A 20,116-nucleotide genomic window follows, 5' to 3' on the forward strand; every position below is an offset into this window, starting at 1 on the left:
AGAAATTCAAGGAAGGGCTGCTAGATTTGTTACCGGTAGTTTCGATCAGTATTATGGAGATGCTTTGTGAACTGTAGTGGGAATCCGTGGAGGGGAGACGATGTTCTTTCGTAGAACACTGTTGAGAAAAATTAGAGAAACGGCGTTTGAAGGTGACGCCAGAACGATTTTACTAGTGCCTACATACATTTCACGTAAAGACCACGAAGATAAGATAAATTAGGGCCCGTACGGAGGCGTATAGACAGTCGTTTCTCTCTCGCTCTGTTTGCGAGTGCAGCAGGAAAGAAGATGACAACTACTGATGGGAGGTACCCTCCGCCACGCACTTTATGGTGGTTTGCGGAGTATGTATATAAGTGCCGTAATACAAGTTGTTCCTTACATTAATTAGAATTGTTAATTTTGTAAACTAACGTAATTCCACTGAGTATTGAATTAACTTCGTTATTTCTGCACCGTAGGGTAGCTACTTCTCCTTTGTGGAACGTCATATTTCAGTCTCCGAGAGCATCTGGTAAATAGTTACATGCTACTGCTTTCGATCTTCAGATGATCTGGTACCAAAGCTATTTTCAGCGGACTACATGGCAACGTTCTTGCTGTGGCGTCAGTTCTAAATTTACAGGTTCCTGTCGAGACCAAATCTCTGAGGCAGTATAATTCCCGAGGAGCTCATCTCAAGTTTTGGTGACCTCAGCAACACTCTTCATTCACTTATCAACGCCTACGTGTTTTCGCGTAAGTGTAGGTTAATCGCATGTTTCTTCTCGCCTGCAGAGTAGAGTGCTTCCAGACCGTTGGCAACGCGATTACTTATAACTTCCTTTAGAAAAGTTTTATAGCTTCCTAACTTCCATCTCCGGCTGTGCTTTAAACGTGTAGCATGAATATCTAGAAGTAATCACCGTGGGGGAGGTTCTCATATTGAAGCGTTGTAAGTTATAAGCGTCTCGCACCAGCTGCGACCTCTATCGGCGAAGTTAGTGACTCTCGGGGAAAGAATGTGTTCTCCAACTGGTTTAAGTTACTCCGGTGTCTCGCTACACCCACCTTGGCAGCCTGCGACAAGCAGAGTCTCGTTACCCCTGGCCCTCCAAAACAAAAACAAAACTGTCTAGGCCAACGTGATTACAGACGAAGAGCTAGTTAACATCCGATAAGTAAGATGAATATATTCACTAGTGGGGCTGTTCAAGAAACCATTCCTGCAGTCGACTAAGGAGGTTTCAGGAAACAATGGGATCTTTAAATTTGATGATCAGGCAAAGATATGAATCCTGCTGAATCTAATGCGAATGCGTTGTATTAACCAGTGCACCACCTAGTATTGTGCCAACCAAAACTGGAAACAAAAGCCCACAAAACGTTTAGAAAACTAGAGAATCTATTTAAAGATTAAATTAAGAAAACTTTGCTAGTATCCCTTTGAAAATCGACTGATGTACAATACGAAGATGATCGCCAGTGTGTTACCAGTTTCAAGCGCAACACTAATATTACTACTTTGATTTGTGTGTTTTTCATTAAACTCCACACACTTCATAATACCATGTGGCCATATTACAGCAGAAGGTAGGATTAAAAGTGTGTCTTTGGAATAAATTTCTTTTATCCCCATCAATGATCACGAAACATTTGGTCCATAGACTATTGCTTTCGGTCAGCCATGACCATCTTCAGTTTTGCAGCAAAACATGGGAAAACAAACAGAACATTTCGAGGAGAGGGCACTTGATTCAACAGAATTAAAACGAAAGGTCTTGTGGCAATATGTGAAAGATACTTTTGTAGTGCGACCCCACGGTGAAGTTGAACTGTCACCCGTTTTGCAGCATCTGAATTCTATCCACGAGAATATCAGTTTTAGGATGGAAGTGGAGAAGGGCGGCTGTCTGTCATTTCTGGACGTTTTGGCCAGACAAAAAGTCGATGGACCAATGGGGCATTACTTCTACTGTAAGCCAACACATACAGACCTACATTACGTGATCAAAAGGATGCGGACACCCCCAAAAACATACGTTTTTCATATTAGGTGCATTTTGCTGACACCTACTGCATTCTGCTGCCATATCAGTGACCTCAGTAGTCATTAGACATCGTGAGAGAGCAAAATGGGGCGCTTCCCGGAACTCACAGACTTCGAACGTGGTCAGGTGACTGGGTGTCACTTGTGTCATATATCTGTATGCGAGATTTTCACACTCCTAAACATCCATAGGTCCACTGTTTCTGATGTGATAGTAAAGTGGAAACGCGAAGGGACACATACAGCACAAAAGCGTACAGGCCGATCTCGTCTGCTGACTGACAGAGACCACCGACATTTGAAGAGGGTCATTATGCGTAATAGGCAAACATCTATCCAGACCATCACACAGGAATTCAAAACTGCGTCAGGATCAACTGCAAATACTGTGACAGTTAAAAAACTGTTTTATTCATGCTTTTTATGCGGTTTTTTTCCTCAGGACAATTAAAAACCGATTTTCCCCACCCAATGTGATTACCGTGGTTGATGGGCTTGCATAACTGATTGTCTCAGACCTGTACACCCACGCTCACTGATTAGTACAGTTTGTTTAACGTCAAACGTACACGTTAGGCACTGTCGTATGATTTATTTGTCATTTGTAGTCGACCACTATTAAATTAAGATGCTTACAGCGCCATCAATTGCTACAGTTTGTAACTATTCATTTTTCTTCTGTCATACCTTTTCCCCCTTCTCCGACAATATTGCGTTGTCATCTGACGTCATTCTGACCAGTGGTGTTATTTCTACAGCGGTTTGAAAGTTTAACTTTAATTATAATCACCCTGTATTTAAAAAATGGTGCAAACCAGACCACGGGGAAGAGTCATCTGTTGACGGAGGAGGTGCAGTAACCAAGAAGTACATGCGTGTCGTATGCACATTATATACTGAAGAGCCAATGAAACCGATACACCTGCCTAATATGGCGTAGGACCCCGCGAGCACGCAGAGGTGCCTCAACATGACGTGGCATGGACTCGACTAATGCCTGAAGTAGTTTTGGAGGGAACTGACATCATGAATCATGCAGGGCTGTCGAAAAATCCGTAAATGTACGAGGGGGAGGAGATCTCTTCTGAACAGCACGTTGCAAGACATCGCAGATATGCTCAAAATGTTCGTACCTGGGGAGTTTGGTGGCCAGTTGAATTGTTTAAACTCAGCCACTCTGTAGCAATTCTGGACCTATGGGATGTCGCATTCTCCTCCTGGAACTGCACAAGTCCGTGGAATGCACAATGGACATGAATAGATGCAGGTAATCAATCAGGATGCTTACCTACATGTCACCTGTCAGAGTCGTATGTAGACGTATCAGGCGCCTCATGTCACTCCAGCTGCAACGCCCCACTTGATTACAGAGCCCCCACCAGCTTGAACATCCCCTGCTGACATGCAGGATCCATGGATTCATGAGGTTGTCTACATACCCGTACACATCCATCCGCTCGATACAATTTGAAATGACACTCTTCCGACCAGGCACCATGTTTCCAGTCATCAACAGTCCAATGTCGGTGCTGACGAGCCCAGAAGAGGTGTAAAGCTTTCTGTCATGCAGTCATCAAGGGTATGCGAGTGCGCCCTCTGCTCTGGAAGCCCATATCGATGCCATTTCGTTGAATGGTTCACACGCTGACACTTGCTGATGGTTCAGTATTGAAATCTGCAGCAATTTGCTGAAGGGTTGCACTTCTGTCACGTTGGACGATTCTCTTCAGTAGTCGTTGGTCCCTTTCTTCCAAGATCTTTCTCCTGCCGCAGCGATTGCGGGGATTTGATGGTTTGCCGGATTCGTGGTATTCATGGTAGACTCCTCAAATGTTGCTACGGGAAAAATCCCACTTCATCAATACCGCGGAGATGTGTCCCATCGCTCGAGCGCCGACTACAACACGACGTTCAAACTCACTTAAATCTTGACCAGCAGTAACCGATCTAATAACTGCTCCAGACACTTGTTGTCTATATAGGCGTTGCCGACCGCAGTGCCGTATTACGCCTGTTTACATATCTCTGTGTTTGAATACGGATGCCTATACCAGTTTCTTTGTCACTTCAGTGTAAGCGTATTCGTTAATTTTATAATTGTGAAAATGTAATAAAATGAAAAATGCCGTACATTAGGTAAAATCTACAGTGGGCTCTTAAGGCATAACTTTTTTTCTAAAACCATCGCAAAAAGTCTCAGAATCATATATTGCCACTTTTCCTCTGTAACAACTTTAAAGTTTAACTTTATTCATGTTTTAATTTGTTACGTAACACTGTAATAACATATACAACTTATGAGTCCGCTGTGGATTGTATCTATTCTATTTTTCATTTTATTGTATTTTGCAGAATTATAAAATTGACATATATCGATAAGATTACACTTACGACATCTTACGTGTCCATGACACACACACATATATTGTGGCTACTGTGTGTCAGTTTATTTCGACAGTAGTGCTGTTAACAGATGGCTCTGCCTAGTTTACACTATATTTTAAATATATGTGTTGATAGTAAGCTAATTCTGCGTGTAATACGTGACGATCCCGCTATGTCTTCATTATGTTGGGACATGTTATAAAACATGTATGCCCCGTCATATTTTAAATGCATGTTTCCACATCTGTGGAATTATTACATTTTATTATGACGTATTTTATTATTTTAAGCTGTAAACTTTCCACTAATTGTATTTTTCTCATGTTTTGGTGCAGGCCTGAAGATGATCATCACTGACAGTTCTAAGGATCAAACAGTTTTGCGATAGTTGACGGAAATGTAACTTATTCTACACTTCCTGGATTAGTTTTTTAATCTGTGACTATGTCGCAGCTTGTGAGTGTGTCTGTGGTAGAATAATTGAAAATATCCATAAATAAATAACACACAGTTATAGGTACAATAGGAACACATACATATCTACGGAACAAAATGAAAAAATCACTAAGATAGAGGGGAAGTCATTCGTATTCCAAGAGTATATAGATGCCAAAGAAGTGGTCCAGCACTACCGGATCGAACAGAGAAAAGATAGAAAGACCAAAGTCGGGAATAAAAAGAAGAAGTATAAAGATATAACTTAAACAATCCGCTAACTAGCTGAACAAAGAAGAAAAGAAGGAAGGAGAAGGTATGAAACATATGCAAGCCGATATGTCGAAGTCTGTTGGTATTCTTAATACACACATCAAAATAAGTTTTGCCTCACCCCGGTTCCCAGAACTGCTGAAGATAGACGTTGACTGTTGACTGTGGATACTGTATCACAGTATTTGCTGGAAATTATTTGCTGGATGTATTCCAAACTCTGTCTGCCTCTACAGTTTTTGCCCTCTACAGTTCCCTCTAGTACCACGGAAGTCATTCCTAACAGATGTCCTATCTACCCGTCCCTTCTCCTTATGAGTGTTTTCCACATATTCCTTTCCTTTCCGATACTGCGTAGAACCTCCTCATTCCTTACCTTATCAGTCCACCTAATCATCAACATTCGTCTGTAGCACCGCATCACAAATGCTTCTTTTCTTATCAGTTCTGGTTTTCCCACAGTCCATTTTTCACTACCTTACAGTGCTGTACTCCAGACGTACATTCTCAGAAATTTCTTCCTCAAATTAAGTCCTATATTTGATATTAGTTGACTACTGTTGGCCAGGAATGCTTTTTTGCCGTAGCTAGTTTGCTATTGATGTCCTCCTTGCTCCGTCCGTCACTGGTTATTTTACTGCCTAGGAGGCAGAATTCCTTAACTTCATCTACTTTGTGATCATCAATCGTGATGTTAATTTTCTCGCTGTTCTCATTTCTACTACTCCTCATTACCTTCGTCTTTCTTCGATTTACTGTGTACTCATTAACCTGTTCATTCCGTTCAGCAGATCATGTAATTCTTCTCTACTTTCACTCAGCATAGCAATTTCTTCAGCGAATCGTATCATTGACATCCTTTCACCTTCAATTTAAATTCCACTCCTGAACCTTTCTTTTATTTCCATCATTGCTTCCTCGATGTACAGATGGAACAGTAAGGGCGAAAGGCTACATCCTTGTCTTGCACCCTTTTTAATAGGAGCACTTCGTTCTTGGTCATCCACTTTTATTATTCCCTCTTGGCTCTTGTACATATTGTACATTACCCGTCTCTCCCTATAGCTTACCCCTACTTTTTTTGCAGAATTTCGAACATCTTGCACCATTTTACATTGCCGAACGCTTTTTCCAGGTCAACTAATCCTATGAACGTGTCTTGATTTTTCTTTAGTCATGCTTCCATTATTAACCGTTACGTCAGAACTGCCTTTCTCGTGCCTTTACTTTTCCTAAAGCCAAACTGATCGTCATCTAACATATCCTCAATTTTCTTTTCCCTTCTTCTGTATATTATTCTTGTAAGCACCTTGGATGCATGAGCTGTTAAGCTGATTGTGCGATAATTGTCGCGCATGTCAGCTCTTGATCTCTTCGGAATTGTGTGGATGGTGCTTTTCCGAAAGTCAGATGGTACGTCGCCAGACTCATACATTCTACACACCAACGTGAGTAGTGGTTTTGTTGCCGCTTCCCCCAATGATTTTAGAAATTCTGATGGAATTCTGTCGCTTCTGCCTAATTTGACTTTAAATTCAGATTCTAATACTGGATCCCCTATCTCTTCTAAATCGACTCCTGTTGCTTCTTCTATCACATCAGACAAATCTTCCTCATCATAGAGGGTTTCAATCTATTCTTTCCACCTATCCGCTCTCTCCATTGCTTTTAACAGTGGAATTCCCGTTGCACTCTTAATGATACCACTCTTGCTTTTAATGTAGCCGAAGGTTGTTTTGAGTTACCTGTATGCTGAGTCTGTCCTCCGACAGTCATTTCTTTTTCAATGCTTTCACATATTTGCTGCAGCCATTTCGTCTTAGCTTCCCTGCGCTTCATATATATTTCATCCCTCAGCTACCTGTATTTCTGTATTCCTGAATTTTCCGGAGCATTTTTGCACTTCCTCCATTCATCAATCACCTGGAGTATTTCTTGTTACCCATGGTTTCTTCGCAGTTACATTCCTTGTACCTACGTTTTCCTTTCCAACTTCTGTGATGGCCCTTTTTAGAGATATCCACCCCTCTTCAACTGCACTACCTACTGAGCTATTCCTTATTGCTGTATCTATTGCCTTAGAGAACTTAAAGAGTATCTCGTCATTTCTTAGTACTTCCGTATCCCACTTCTTCCTGACTAATATCTTAAACTTCAGGGTACTCTCCATCACTACTGTATTGTAATCTGAGGTTATATCTGCTCCTGGGTACGCCTAGTATCTGATTTCTGAATCTCTGTCTGACCATTGTGTAATCTAACTGAAATCTTCCCGTATCACCCGGCCTTTTCCAAGTATACCTCCTCCGCTTGTGATTCTTGAACAGGGTATTCGCTATTACTAGCCGAAACTTGTTACAGAACTCAATTAGTCGTTCTCCTTTCTCATTCCTTGTCCCAAGCCCATATTCTCCTGTAAACGGTTCTTCTACTTCTTCCCCTACATCTGCATTCCAGTCCCCCATGACTGTTAGATTTATATTCCCCTTTACTTACTGTATTACCCTTTCAATATCCTCATACATTTCCTCTATCTCTTCCTCTTCAGCTTGCGACGTCGGTATCTATACCTGAACTATCGTTTTTGGTGTTGGTTTGTGTCGATTCTGATAAGAACAAGCCCGTCACTAAACTGTTCACAATAACCAACTCTCTGCCCTACCTTCATATTCATTTTCCATTTACTGCTGCTGTTGATATTACCCTATAATTATCTGACCAGAGATCGTTGTCTTCTTTCCACTTCACTTACCCCCACTATATCTAGATTGAGCCTTTGCATTTCCCTTTTAGTATTTTCTAGTTTCCCTACCACGTTCAAGCTTCTGACGTTCTACGGCCTAACTCGTAGAACGTTATTCTTCCGTTAATTATTCAATCTTTTTCTCATGGTACCCTCCCCCTTGACAGTCTCCTCCCGGATATCTCAATGGCGGACTATTCCGGAATCTTTTGCCAATGGAGAGATCATCATGACACTAAACCCGCCCAAATATGTAAGCAACCATGCATGAGTAGAGCCTATTAGACGGAGGGGGTCAGACAGGGGATCAGTTCCAGTCGTTCCACCGGGAAGGAGGTACACGTCTCGTGTTGTCTGTAGTTCAACCATTCCTAGATGGTCAATACCGCGGTTCGATCGCTTCCGCATTGTTGCTTTATGCCAGGAAGGATTATCAACAAGGGAAGTGTTCAGGCGTCTCGGAGTGAACCAAAGCGATGTTGTTCGGACATGGAGAAGATACAGAGAGACAGCAACTGTCGATGACATGCCTCGCTCAGACCGCCAAAGTGCTACTACTGCAGTGGATAGCCGCTACTACGGATTACGTTTCAGAGGAACCCTGACAGCAACGCTACCATGTTGAATAATGCTTTTTGCGCAGCCACAAGACGTCGTGTTACATGTGCAACTTCACTCCCGACGTCCGATGCGAAATCCACCTTTGCAACCGCGACACCATGCAGCGTTGTACAGATGGGCCCAATAACATGCCGAATGGACCGCTCAGAATTGGCATCACGTTGTCCTCACCGATGAGTGTCGCATAAGCCTTCAACCAGACAATCGTCGGAGACATGTTTGGAGGCAAACCAGTCAGGCTGAACGCCTTAGACACACTGTGCAGCGAGGTGGAGGTCCCTACTGTTTTGATGTGGCATGATATGTGGCTGACGTACGCCACTGGTGGTCATGGAAGGCGCAGTAACGGCTGTACGATACGTGAATGCCATCCTTCGACCGATAGTGCAACCATATCGGCAGCATATTGGCGAGGCATTCGTCTTCATGTACGACAATTCGCGCCCCCCATCATGCATCTTTCGTGAATGACTTCCTTCAGGATAACGACATCACTCAACTAGAGTGGCCAGCGTGTTCTCCAGACATGAACCCTGTCGACCATGCCTAGGATAGATTGAAAAAGGCAGTTTATGGACGACGTGAGCCAAAAACCATTCTGAGGGATCTACGCCGAATCTCCGTTGAGGAGTGAGACAAGCTGGACCAATAGTGGATAGTATGCCACGACAAATACAGGCATGCATCAGTGCAAGAGAACGTACTCCGCCGGCCGGTGTGGCCGTGCGGTTCTAGACGCTTCAGTCTGGAACTGCGTGACCGCTACGGTCGCAGGTTCAAATCCTGCCTCGGGCATGGATGTGTGTGATGCCCTTAGGTTAGTTAGGTTTAAGTAGTTCTAAGTTCTAGGGGACTGATGACCACAGATGTTAAGCACCATAGTGCTCAGAGCCATTTTTTTAACGTACTGCTGCCTATTAGAGCTACCGGTGTGTACAGCAATCTGGACCACCATTCTGAAGGTCTTGCTGTATGGCGGTACAACATGCAATGTGTGCTTTCATGATCAATAAAAAGGCCCGAAATTATGTTTATGTTGATCTCTATTCCAATTTTCTGTACAGGTTCAGGAACTCTCTGAACCGAGGTGATGATAAACTTCTTTGATGTGTGTAGAAATGTTCGACATGAGACTATTTATTAGTCACGCAACCTAAAGATATTTCCTCGCTATAATAACCGCATTCTTTCAAAGGAAAAAAGTCAAGAGAAAATTGTTTGTCGAAAATATAAGCAACATGCCACAGACGTCCGTCAACGGTCTGCACATACCTGGATGTATACGTAGAAGAGATGTAAATAGAATAAAATTACTTCTGATAACCGTCATTATCGTTTGTCATTGTCGTTTTTCATTAGAGTTAATCTCGTTGTTGACCTTCTAAACTGCACTATCTTTAATTAAAATTCATATCACTTCATTACCATCAGCGGGTCAGCTAGCAGCATCTTTGGCAAGTCATCAAAATAGTATGAGTCGTGGGATAGATCTACGTTACTGCTTTAATTCTAAACAAAAATAATTAGCAATGGCAGCTGGCGATTCCAGGTATAAGAGCTCAAACTAATTCTGACAAAGGCTTTTCAAAGGAACGGAGAACCAGAAAGAGATTCTGGGCATCCACCCACCCTAGAGGTTGGAAACTACCCTTATACGGCGAAGAGTCAGCAATGATCAATGGGATAAGGACGTAGAAAGCAATGTAGACCAAAACATTAAAAACATGTAATGGGCATTCAAAAGATATGTGCCCTGTAACGGAAGAAGTGTTATGATGAACTCTCCATTGGCAAAAAGTAAAGGATTAATCCCTTACTCAAATTTATGGGAGGGGACAGCTAAAGGAGATGTGAACATGAGTAAACTATTAAACAACCAACAAAAGGGCAATTCTCTGAGACGGAGGGTGGAATCTCAGAAGTCTCCTGTGGTCGGGGAGCTACAAAATCTGAAAAGAGAAATTCAAAGTCTCATTCTAGGCATAGTGAGGGTCAGTGAAGTGAAATCGAAAGAAGATAAGAATTTGTGATCAGACGAATTAGTGGGAGATGAACAGCAGCTCAGAATGGTATAACAGGAGTAACACTTCTCATGGGTAGAAATGTAGGGAGGAGGGTTAGCTAATATGAACATTTTAGTGATAGGGCTGTTCCCATCAGAATCGGCAGTAAGCCAATGGCAACAACAATTGTTTAGGTATACATGCTGATGTTACAAGCGGATGAAGAGGTAGAGAAATTATATAAGGATATTTAAATGGTAGTTCAGTACGTAAAGGGAGATGGTAAGTTAATAACCACGGGGGTGTGGAAGGCAATGGTATGGGAAGGAATAGAAGAAAGAGTTTCGGGAGAATACGGGCTTCGTAGTAGAAGTGAGAGACAAGAAAGAGTAATTGAGTTGTGCAATAAGTTTCAGCTAGCAACGGCGAAAATGCTTTTCAAAAATCACAAGGGGAGGAAATATAACTGGAAAAGGCCCAGACACTTGGGAAGATCCCAGCTGGATTACATCGTGCTCAGACAGAGGTTCTGAAATCAGGTATTAGACTTTAGGAGTGTCAAGTGTTAGATATAGACTCGAATTACAATTTAGCAGTGATGAAGAGCTGACTGAAGTTTAAGAGAATAGTCCTGAAGGTTCACTGTGGAAAGAAATGAGATACTGAAGTACTAACGAATGATGATATGCGTTCGAAGGTCTCAAAGACTGTAGATACTGCGATAACGAATGAAACAGTAGGCGGAATCTCTAAAAAAGACAACAGCAGTAGTTAGACGAACTTAGGTGCAAGGAAGGTAGGTGCGAAGAAACTCTGGGGATCGGAAGAAAACCTTCAATTAATCGACAAAAGAAGGAGGTATGAAACTGCTCATGAAAATATACGAATACCACAGTATAAGTCAGTTTGAAATGAAATAAATAGGAGATGCTGAGAAGCTAAAACAAATTGGTTACAGGAAAACTGTGAAGAATCGAAAAAGACATGGTCGCCGGAGTAAAAGGTCCAGCATACAGAAAAGTCCAACCTTTGATGAAATTAAAAGCAAAGGCATCAACATTAAGCAGAGGAAATAGCGGATAGTTGGAAGAAGTACATTGAAGGGAGGAACCCCGAAAGTAGACGAGCAGATAAATGCGAAAAATATCATACAATTTGCTTAACAACCCATGCATCAAAGTTACTGAAACGAATAATTTTGGTTGTACGAAACATAAAGGCTCTACATAAGGGGGTATGAAGTTGCGGCTTGATAAATGAAGGAAGACTAAGGAAATACCAAGACACATCCGTAGGATTCGTCGACGATACAGAATGGTGCAATATATTCTCAGTTCTTAGGAAACTGGATATAAGCTACAGGGAAAGCTGAGTAACATGCAGTATGTACATAAACCAAAAGGATAGAATAAGAATCGAATGCTAAGATCGAAGTGCTCATATTGAAAAGGGTGACAGTCGGGGATGCACTCTTTCGTCAGTCCAGACATCGAAGAAGGAAGGGCGTGGGAGTAGGAAAGGCATTAAAATTCAGAGTGAAAGGTCATCAACGACAAAATTCGCTGATACATTGCTGTCATCTGTGAAAACGAAGAATAAACAGTCAAAGTAGTACCGAGGCACGAAAGTAATGCGAAGTAGAACAACTGAGATTGGTGGTAAACGTAACATCAAAACCAGTGACCATGGAACAGATGAAGTGAAGGAATCCTGTTACCTTTGAAGATAAATAAAACACAACTGGCAAAGCAAGGAGGACAGGACAGCAAACAATTATAGGCTTTCCTGGCTAAGAGAAGTCTAATAGTATCAAACATTAGCCTACATTTGAGGAATAAATTTCTGAGAATGTATGTTTGCAGCACAGCATTGTATTAAAGCGAATCATTGATTGTGGGAAAATTGGAGATTAAAAAAAATGGTTCAAATGGCTCTGAGCACTATGGGACTCAACTGCTGTGGTCATAAGTCCCCTAGAACTTAGAACTACTTAAACCTAACTAACCTAAGGACAGCACACAACACCCAGCCATCACGAGGCAGAGAAAATCCCTGACCCCGCCGGGAATCGAACCCGGGAACCCGGGCGTGGGAAGCGAGAACGCTACCGCACGACCACGAGATGCGGGCAATTGGAGATTAAGAGTATCGATGCAGTTGACATGTGCTATAGAATTATTTTGAAAGTGAAATGGATTGATAAGAATTGAGGAGGTTCTCCGGATAGGGGATGCACTAGGTCGATATTATTGCTAACATCATTGTTGACTAGCTGTGTTTGTATTAGATGTTGAATTTTCCAACAAGACCGTTGTCTTCAGTGCAAAGCAAACCTCATGCTAAAGCTGTTTGAGGGCGATGGATCTCGGTTTCGTATAAGCCTTAAAATTTTCTTTATACTAACTCTCCCTTATTCCACGTGCAACTGCATCAGTTGCAGATCCGAAGTTAGTAGTCAGACGATATTTCCGCGTTCTGTGCTTACGCATATGCTGTCAACTAGCTCCAACTACTTACCGAAGAATTGTAAATTCATTCCACCACCAACTTCAATTGCAGTTGGTGTGAAGGCAAAAATGGGACCAGAATGGTATAAGTCGGTTGCCGTACCATTGTTTCCTTTATCTGTATTTCGTTTCATCATGAGGTACAAGTCTGGTAGAGGATAAAATGGTTCTTTAACAAAAAGGTTTCCCATGTTTAATGTTTAACAAAAGTTTTAATTACATTGTTGTTGTTGGGGTCTTCAGTCCTGAGACTTGATGCAGCTCTCCATGCTACTCTATTCTGTGCAAGCTTCTTCATCTCCCAGTACGTACTGCAGCCTACTTCCCTCTGAATATGCTTGGTGTATTCATCTCTAGGTCTCCCTCTATGATTTTTACCCTCCACACTGCCCTCCAGTACTAAATTGGTGATCCCTTGATGCCTCAGAACATGTCCTACCAACCGATCCCTTCCTCTAGTCAAGTTGTGCCACAAACTCCTCTTCTCTCCAATTCTATTCAATACCTCCTCATTAGTTATGTGATCTACCCATCTAATCTTCAGCATTCCTCTGTAGCACCACAGTTCGAAAGCTTCTATTCTCTTCTTGTCCAAACTATCAACAGTCCATGTTTCACTTCCATACATGGCTACACTCCATACAAATACTTTCAGAAACGACTTCTTGACACTTAAATCTATACTCGATGTTAACAAATTTCTCTTCTTCAGAAACGAATTCCTTGTCATTGCCAGTCTACATTTTATATCCTCTCTACTTCGACCATCATCACTTATTTTGCTCCCCAAACAGCAAAACTCCTTTACTACTTTGTCTCATTTCCTAATCTAATTCCCTCAGCGTCACCCGATTTAATTCGACTACATTCCATTATCCTCGTTTTGCTTTTGTTGATATTCATCTTATACCTTCAAAGTCCTTTGCTGTCTCTGACAGAATTACAATGTCATCGGCGAACCTCAAAGTTTTTATTTCTTCTCCATGGATTTTAATACCTACTCCAAATTTTTCTTTTGTTTCCTTTACTCCTTGCTCAATATACAGATTGAATAACATCGGGTATAGGCTGGTATAGGCTGCAAAACTGTCTCACTCCCTTCCCAACCACTGCTTCCCTTTCATGCCCCTCGACTCTTATAACTGCCATCTGGTTTCTGTACAAATTGTAAATAGCCTTTCGCTCCCTGTATTTTACCCCTGCCACCTTCAGAATTTGAAAGAGAGTATTCCAGTCCACATTGTCAAAAGCTTTCTCTAAGTCTACAAATGCTAGAAATGTAGGTTTTAATTACATAATACGTACGAAATGAACGTTGGTTTTAAAAGTATGTACTTTGTGACAAATTTTATGTCTTAAAACATTTTATATAAATCCAAACAGAACTGAAAATGTAATCAAAGATGATGCTCGTGCTGCTATAGAATAATTGTGATGCATGAAAGTGATGGAGGTGGAATCACGAGTACTACAATGGCACTGTGTGGAACCTCTAGTAGAAATTAAATGTTGTTGAGAGACAAGATGTGGGCGATAGGAAACGGAAGGATGGTGTGAGGTCGAATACTGATGAGTAGTGCTACAAGGACGTGTATCTCTCTGAATTTCGTTAACGTTCCTGCGGGGAAGATGAAGATGACAGGGGTGTTATTGAAAGGGCGGGATATAGATGTATTGGGGCAGCAGGGTACCAAACTAGTGGATTATTGGATGATGATAGTGTGTGTTTTACAATTAATGCATTGAGTCCAAAGGTACTCAAAGAAGAGAGTACATTTCATATTGGCGTGCTTCGTAAGTATTTAGACGCCGGTGACGGCATTTTGCTCTTGCAGTAATGCCATGCACACGTAGCCCACGTACTATCCGTTGCGCAGAGAACCACAATTACCCCCATGCACAGTTACTTATTACACAACGGCTTAACCCTGTAATGTTCCATCGGATATATGCTAATAAAACACCTCCTAACGTTACACTTGCTTGAATAGGTAGCCTTCTCATAGGATATTCACTTATCATTAGCTATCACAGATAATGCCCCGCTCGCTAACTCCAATACATTGGCTAGCCCTGCTGTGCTCAATGCATGCTTATATCCCGCTACAGTGCCGTGTCGGCACAGCGGAACTCCCCTACCGTTTATTCTGCAGCTTTTCTCTTTTGTGCTCAAACAACTATCATTAACATATTTGTAAATTCCAATGGCCTCTCCCACTAACCGATGCGATACTTATTTAAATAGCAAGTACACGAGTACCATTAATACAGCGAACGCGTTTCACATTCCGGGCTTCCCTACCGCCAGCCTCTTCGTCTCTTCCCTTTCGCAAAGCCGGCATTTTCGGTCCCGTTACTTAGACAATCGTCAGTAGCCTTTTTTTTTTTTTTCACCAATCTACTGACTGGTCTGATGCGGCCCGCCAAGAATTCCTGTCCTGTTCCAATCTCTTCATCTTATCATCTTAGAGCAGAACATCCGTCCTCTATTATTTGCTGGATGTATTCCTATCTCTGTCTTCCTCCACAGTTTTTGCCCTCTACAGCTCCCTCTGTACTCGTTAAGATTGATCATTCTGTTCAGCAGATCATATAATTCCTCTTCACTTCTTCAGGATGGCAATGCCATCAGCGAATCGTATCATTGATACCCGTTCATCTTGGATTTCAGTTTCGCTCCTGAACTTTTCTTTTATTTCCATCATTGTTTCTTCTATGTAAAAATTGAACAGTAGAGGCGAAAGACTACATCCTTGTCTTACACCCTTTTTAATACGAGCACTTCGTGCTTGGTCGTCCACTCTTATTATTCCCTCTTGGCTCTTGTACATATTGTATCTTACCTGTCTCTCCCTATAGCTTACCCCCATTTTTCTAAGAATTTTGATCATCTTGCACCATTTTACATTGTCTAACACTTTTTCCAGGTCGACAAATCCTATAAACGTGTCTTTATTTTTCTTTAGTCTTGCTTCTGTTATCAACTGCAACGTCAGAATTGCCTTTCTCGTCCCTTTGCTTTTCCTAAAACCAGACTGATCGTCTCCTAGTACATCCTCAGTCTTCTTTTCCAATCTTCTGTATATTATTTTTGTCATCAACTTTAATGCATGAGCTGTTAAGGTAATTGTGCCATACTTCTCGCACTCGTCAGCTCTTTCAGTCTTGGGAATTGTGTGGATAACTTTTTTCCGAAAGTTAGATGGCGTGTCGCCAGACTCACACATTCTACACACCAACGTGAATAGTGGTTTTGTTGTCACTTCCCCCCCTCCCCCTCCCACCCAATGATTTTAGAAATTCTGGTGGAATGTTATCCATCCCTTCTGTCTTCTTTGATCTTAAGTCCTCCAAAGCTCTTTTAAATTCTGATTCTAATACTGGATCCCCTACCTCTTCTAAAACGATTCGTGTTTCTTCTTCTATCACATCAGACAATTTTTTTTTTTTCCTCTTAGAGGCTTTCAATGTATTCTTTCCACCTATCCGTTCTCTTTTCTTCATTTAGCAGTGGAATTCCCGTTGCACTCTGACTATTACCACCCTTTATTTTAATGTCATCGAACGTTGTTTTGACTTTCCTGTATGCTCAGACTTTCCTTCCGACAGTCATTTCTTTTTCGATTTCTTCACATTTTTCATGCAGCCATTCCGTCTTAGCTTATCTACTTCCAGTAATATATTGAACGCATTGTCGTACACAAAGAAGCTAGAAAGACAACACCGACCAAAGAAGTACACATTTATATGGGATAAGATTCGGAATAATGATGAGATAGAAAATGATGTATGGTAAGGTAAAAAAAAATATTTGGGTAGTTAAGGCATACAAAAATTTCTTGATATGTGGGACTGGAATTCCGTAGTAAATCTGGAAAAATTTTGCTCAGTGCACAATTCAATAGTTGCCACCACTTAGTTTAAAAATATTGCGTAAGTTGAAGAGACATGGAGACATCAAAATGTTTCATACAGATTACATAGCGGTAAGACAGAGATTTTACAGTAGGTTTCAAACTCCAAAAGATTTCCAGTGATGACGCTGATTCTGACAATTAAATATTACTTCTGATATGCAGATCAAAACTGAAGCAGTAGCTGCAAGGTAGTAAATTAAGGAAATAGGACCTGCGTAAATAAAAAGGACGAGAAGTTGATGAGAAATTCAATAGAAGTATTAGGCAACGCATTATTGCATCAGTCCTTTATCCAACTGGAATTAATATTTTTATTTTCTGCCTGCGATTCCCTAAACACTACTTCATACCCCTATAGCCCATTCCAATAGCCCTAAAAAAGTTATCCGAAGCTACTCCTGCTCCAACTGGCATACCTACTGGGAATCCTTAGGTACTGAGATTGGAAGCCATCCACCAACCTTCCAGCTGCCTAGTGATATCCCTCATGCCACGCCTCTTTTGTAGTAGACCTTATCAGACACCCACATTCCCAAAACCATATATCCCCGTCGCCGCACCCTACGCCCCAAGCCCTGCTCCTACTCTGATATTTTCGTAGTTTACAGGCTCCTTCCTGCGGACTCAATAACTGTAATACACTTACAGGTCCATTGCAAATACATCATAAACTTATTAAACGATAGGAAAGGCAGAAACATATCGAAATTAATGTTACACCTCCGATAACTCTTCCAAGCATAGAAAAGCATTTCATCGAATCACCGACAGTAATTCCTTACCTCACTTCCGCTCCTCCACAACAACTATCTCCTGTCTGACTACATGAGCAAAGCTGACCACTTTGCTTTCTAAATATCCTACATCTTCACGCCTCGTAATGACCCTCATTTGCATTACTCCATATTACCCTACAACCGATGAAAGCATAAATACCACTGTCCTATCCCTTGCTCCAGGTTCAACTACTGGAACCACATGCCATAGACAGAAGTAAATATACCCATGACAGCACACGACATAAGGCAAGCAATTCAAGCTCAGAGCAACACTTCACCTGGTCACGATCGCATTACCTAATGATGCCTACAAAGAATGCCTCTTCTCTTTTCTCGTCACCCTTGAAATTCCTTATAACATGATCCTCTCCAAAGGCTACTATCCTAAACTATAGAAAAACTCCAAAAACCTACTCTTCCCCAATCCGCACCTACTGATACTTCCTCTTACAGCCACATCAACCCCACTTTACTGTTTAGTAAGATCTTTGATCCATCCATCCTCTCCCAACGCATCCATCAATACCTAAACCAGAACCACCTCCTTCCTGTTAACGAGTGTGGCTTCCGTTCCTACTTCTCCTCTGATGATCGACTCTTGTACCTCAATTATCTCCCATTCATCCACTTCATCAGGCAAAAGTCCGCTATTTTTATATCCCAATGACCTGGAGAAAGTGTATGATCATATAGAGCATTCTGATCTCTTTTTCAAACTTTAGACATGTACTTCCATTCATGTATGTCCTCCTTGTTGCATACTTTTTACGCAATCGCCCATTATTTGTCACTATTAACAATCTCAATTATCATACCTTCCATTACACTGCAGGTGCTCAGTGTTCCATCCTCTCTCCTCCCCTTTATATCCTTTGCACTATCCAAATCATCTCCACCACTCCACCGTCTTTAGTATGCTGATGACACCGTTTCCCTAGTACTCTACTCTAGACTCCGCCAATCCTAAAGACCACTCCCAATCCACGTTAGTCAATTTACCCTCTGGTGCAATCTATGGCTCCTCAACAAGAATCCTTCAAAAATTTTGGTTACGACTATGGGAAGAACCACCCGCAGCTTCCACCGCTGTGACTTCTACATCACTATTTACAGTCATCGTGTCCAGTTTAGTAGTACACGAAAATGTCTTTGACTAACCCCAAACTCCAGCTAAAATGAAAACTTTACCTACTAACTATCCAACAGAAAATCTAAAACTACTAACTGGCCGAATTTTGGAATTACAGAGCTCCACTGTCATCCACATCTATAAAATCTTAATCCGACACTTCCTTTCCTAGAAAAATGTTGCCTCGATAGCCGTTCTATCACTCCCTCCAAATTTTTGACCGTGATATAATCCTCCATGCATTCTTCATCCGCTTACCCTCCTCTACAAGAATTCTTTGCCGTCTCAGTAACTTCCCACCTCTCTTTACTCTCATTGAAGACCTTAGAACGCTTCACCGAGCGAGGACTATGGTTCAAACCTGTCTCCGGCCATCCTAATTTAGGTTTACAATGATGTCCCTAAATCGTTTTAGGCAAATGCCGGGATGGCTCCTTTGAAAGGAGACGGCCAATTCCCTTCCCCATCCTTCCCTAATCCGAGCTTGTGCTCCGTCTCTAATGACCTCGTTGTCGACGGGGCGTTAAACACTAATCACCTCCTCTTCCTCTTCCTCCCTCTTCGAACAATCTACACCATCCTCAGACACGATTCCAACAATCCCATTGTCTCACCTCTCACCCATTTCCATACCTAGTACAGTCTCTCACCTATATCGAAATATTCCACTAACACTACACCTACATACTCTCTACACCCTGTCTATATACTGTCTAACAGAAACTTCAATCGTCTTCCTCTTCCAGATGATAAAATCCATGATTAATCCATTCTATCAACTATATAATTCGACCCCACCTATCTCACCTCATCAGGGTTCCCACTTTTCCTTTCCTTCAATATCTTTCCCTACTCCCTTTTTCCCTTCAGAATTACGATCCTACCCAAACCGTAGATGTATTCCTCCTTTTCTGTCTTACCAACATCCACTCCTGCACCACCTATGTTACCCATCCATGCTTATAGCCACACCCTCCTTCCCTCCTACTGAGAATCTAGCTTCTCCTCCAACAACATGGCGCTGTACAGTTTTTTTTTTTTTTTAATTTGAGAAAACTTAGTTTTCAGAAAACGATGCGTAGTACGAAAAATATGTTCTGAGTTAATTTTAGTAAAGGAGATACATGTCTGCGCTACAATTGGCCATCTCCTAGCCACCCCTCTTTCGTGGGCGGAGCCAACTTTTTATTTTCAAATAGGTACCCCCCCCCCCCCCCCCCCCCACTCCTCCCCCCGCTATTTTAATGTTTATTCGGATTCTACGCCAAAAAAATTCGAACGGTTTACTCAAA

At 41.8% G+C, this 20,116-nt stretch overlaps 1 protein-coding gene across 1 annotated transcript in view; it reads right to left on the reverse strand.

Annotated features, from left to right (window-relative positions):
* Window positions 1-20,116, reverse strand: part of LOC124595922 (lachesin-like) — a 1,260,474-nt gene that overhangs the window by 547,675 nt on the left and 692,683 nt on the right. The gene's annotated exons all lie outside the window — the stretch shown is intronic.

This window comes from Schistocerca americana, chromosome 1, assembly GCF_021461395.2.
Source record: "Schistocerca americana isolate TAMUIC-IGC-003095 chromosome 1, iqSchAmer2.1, whole genome shotgun sequence".
NCBI classification, from domain to species: Eukaryota; Metazoa; Arthropoda; class Insecta; order Orthoptera; family Acrididae; genus Schistocerca; species Schistocerca americana.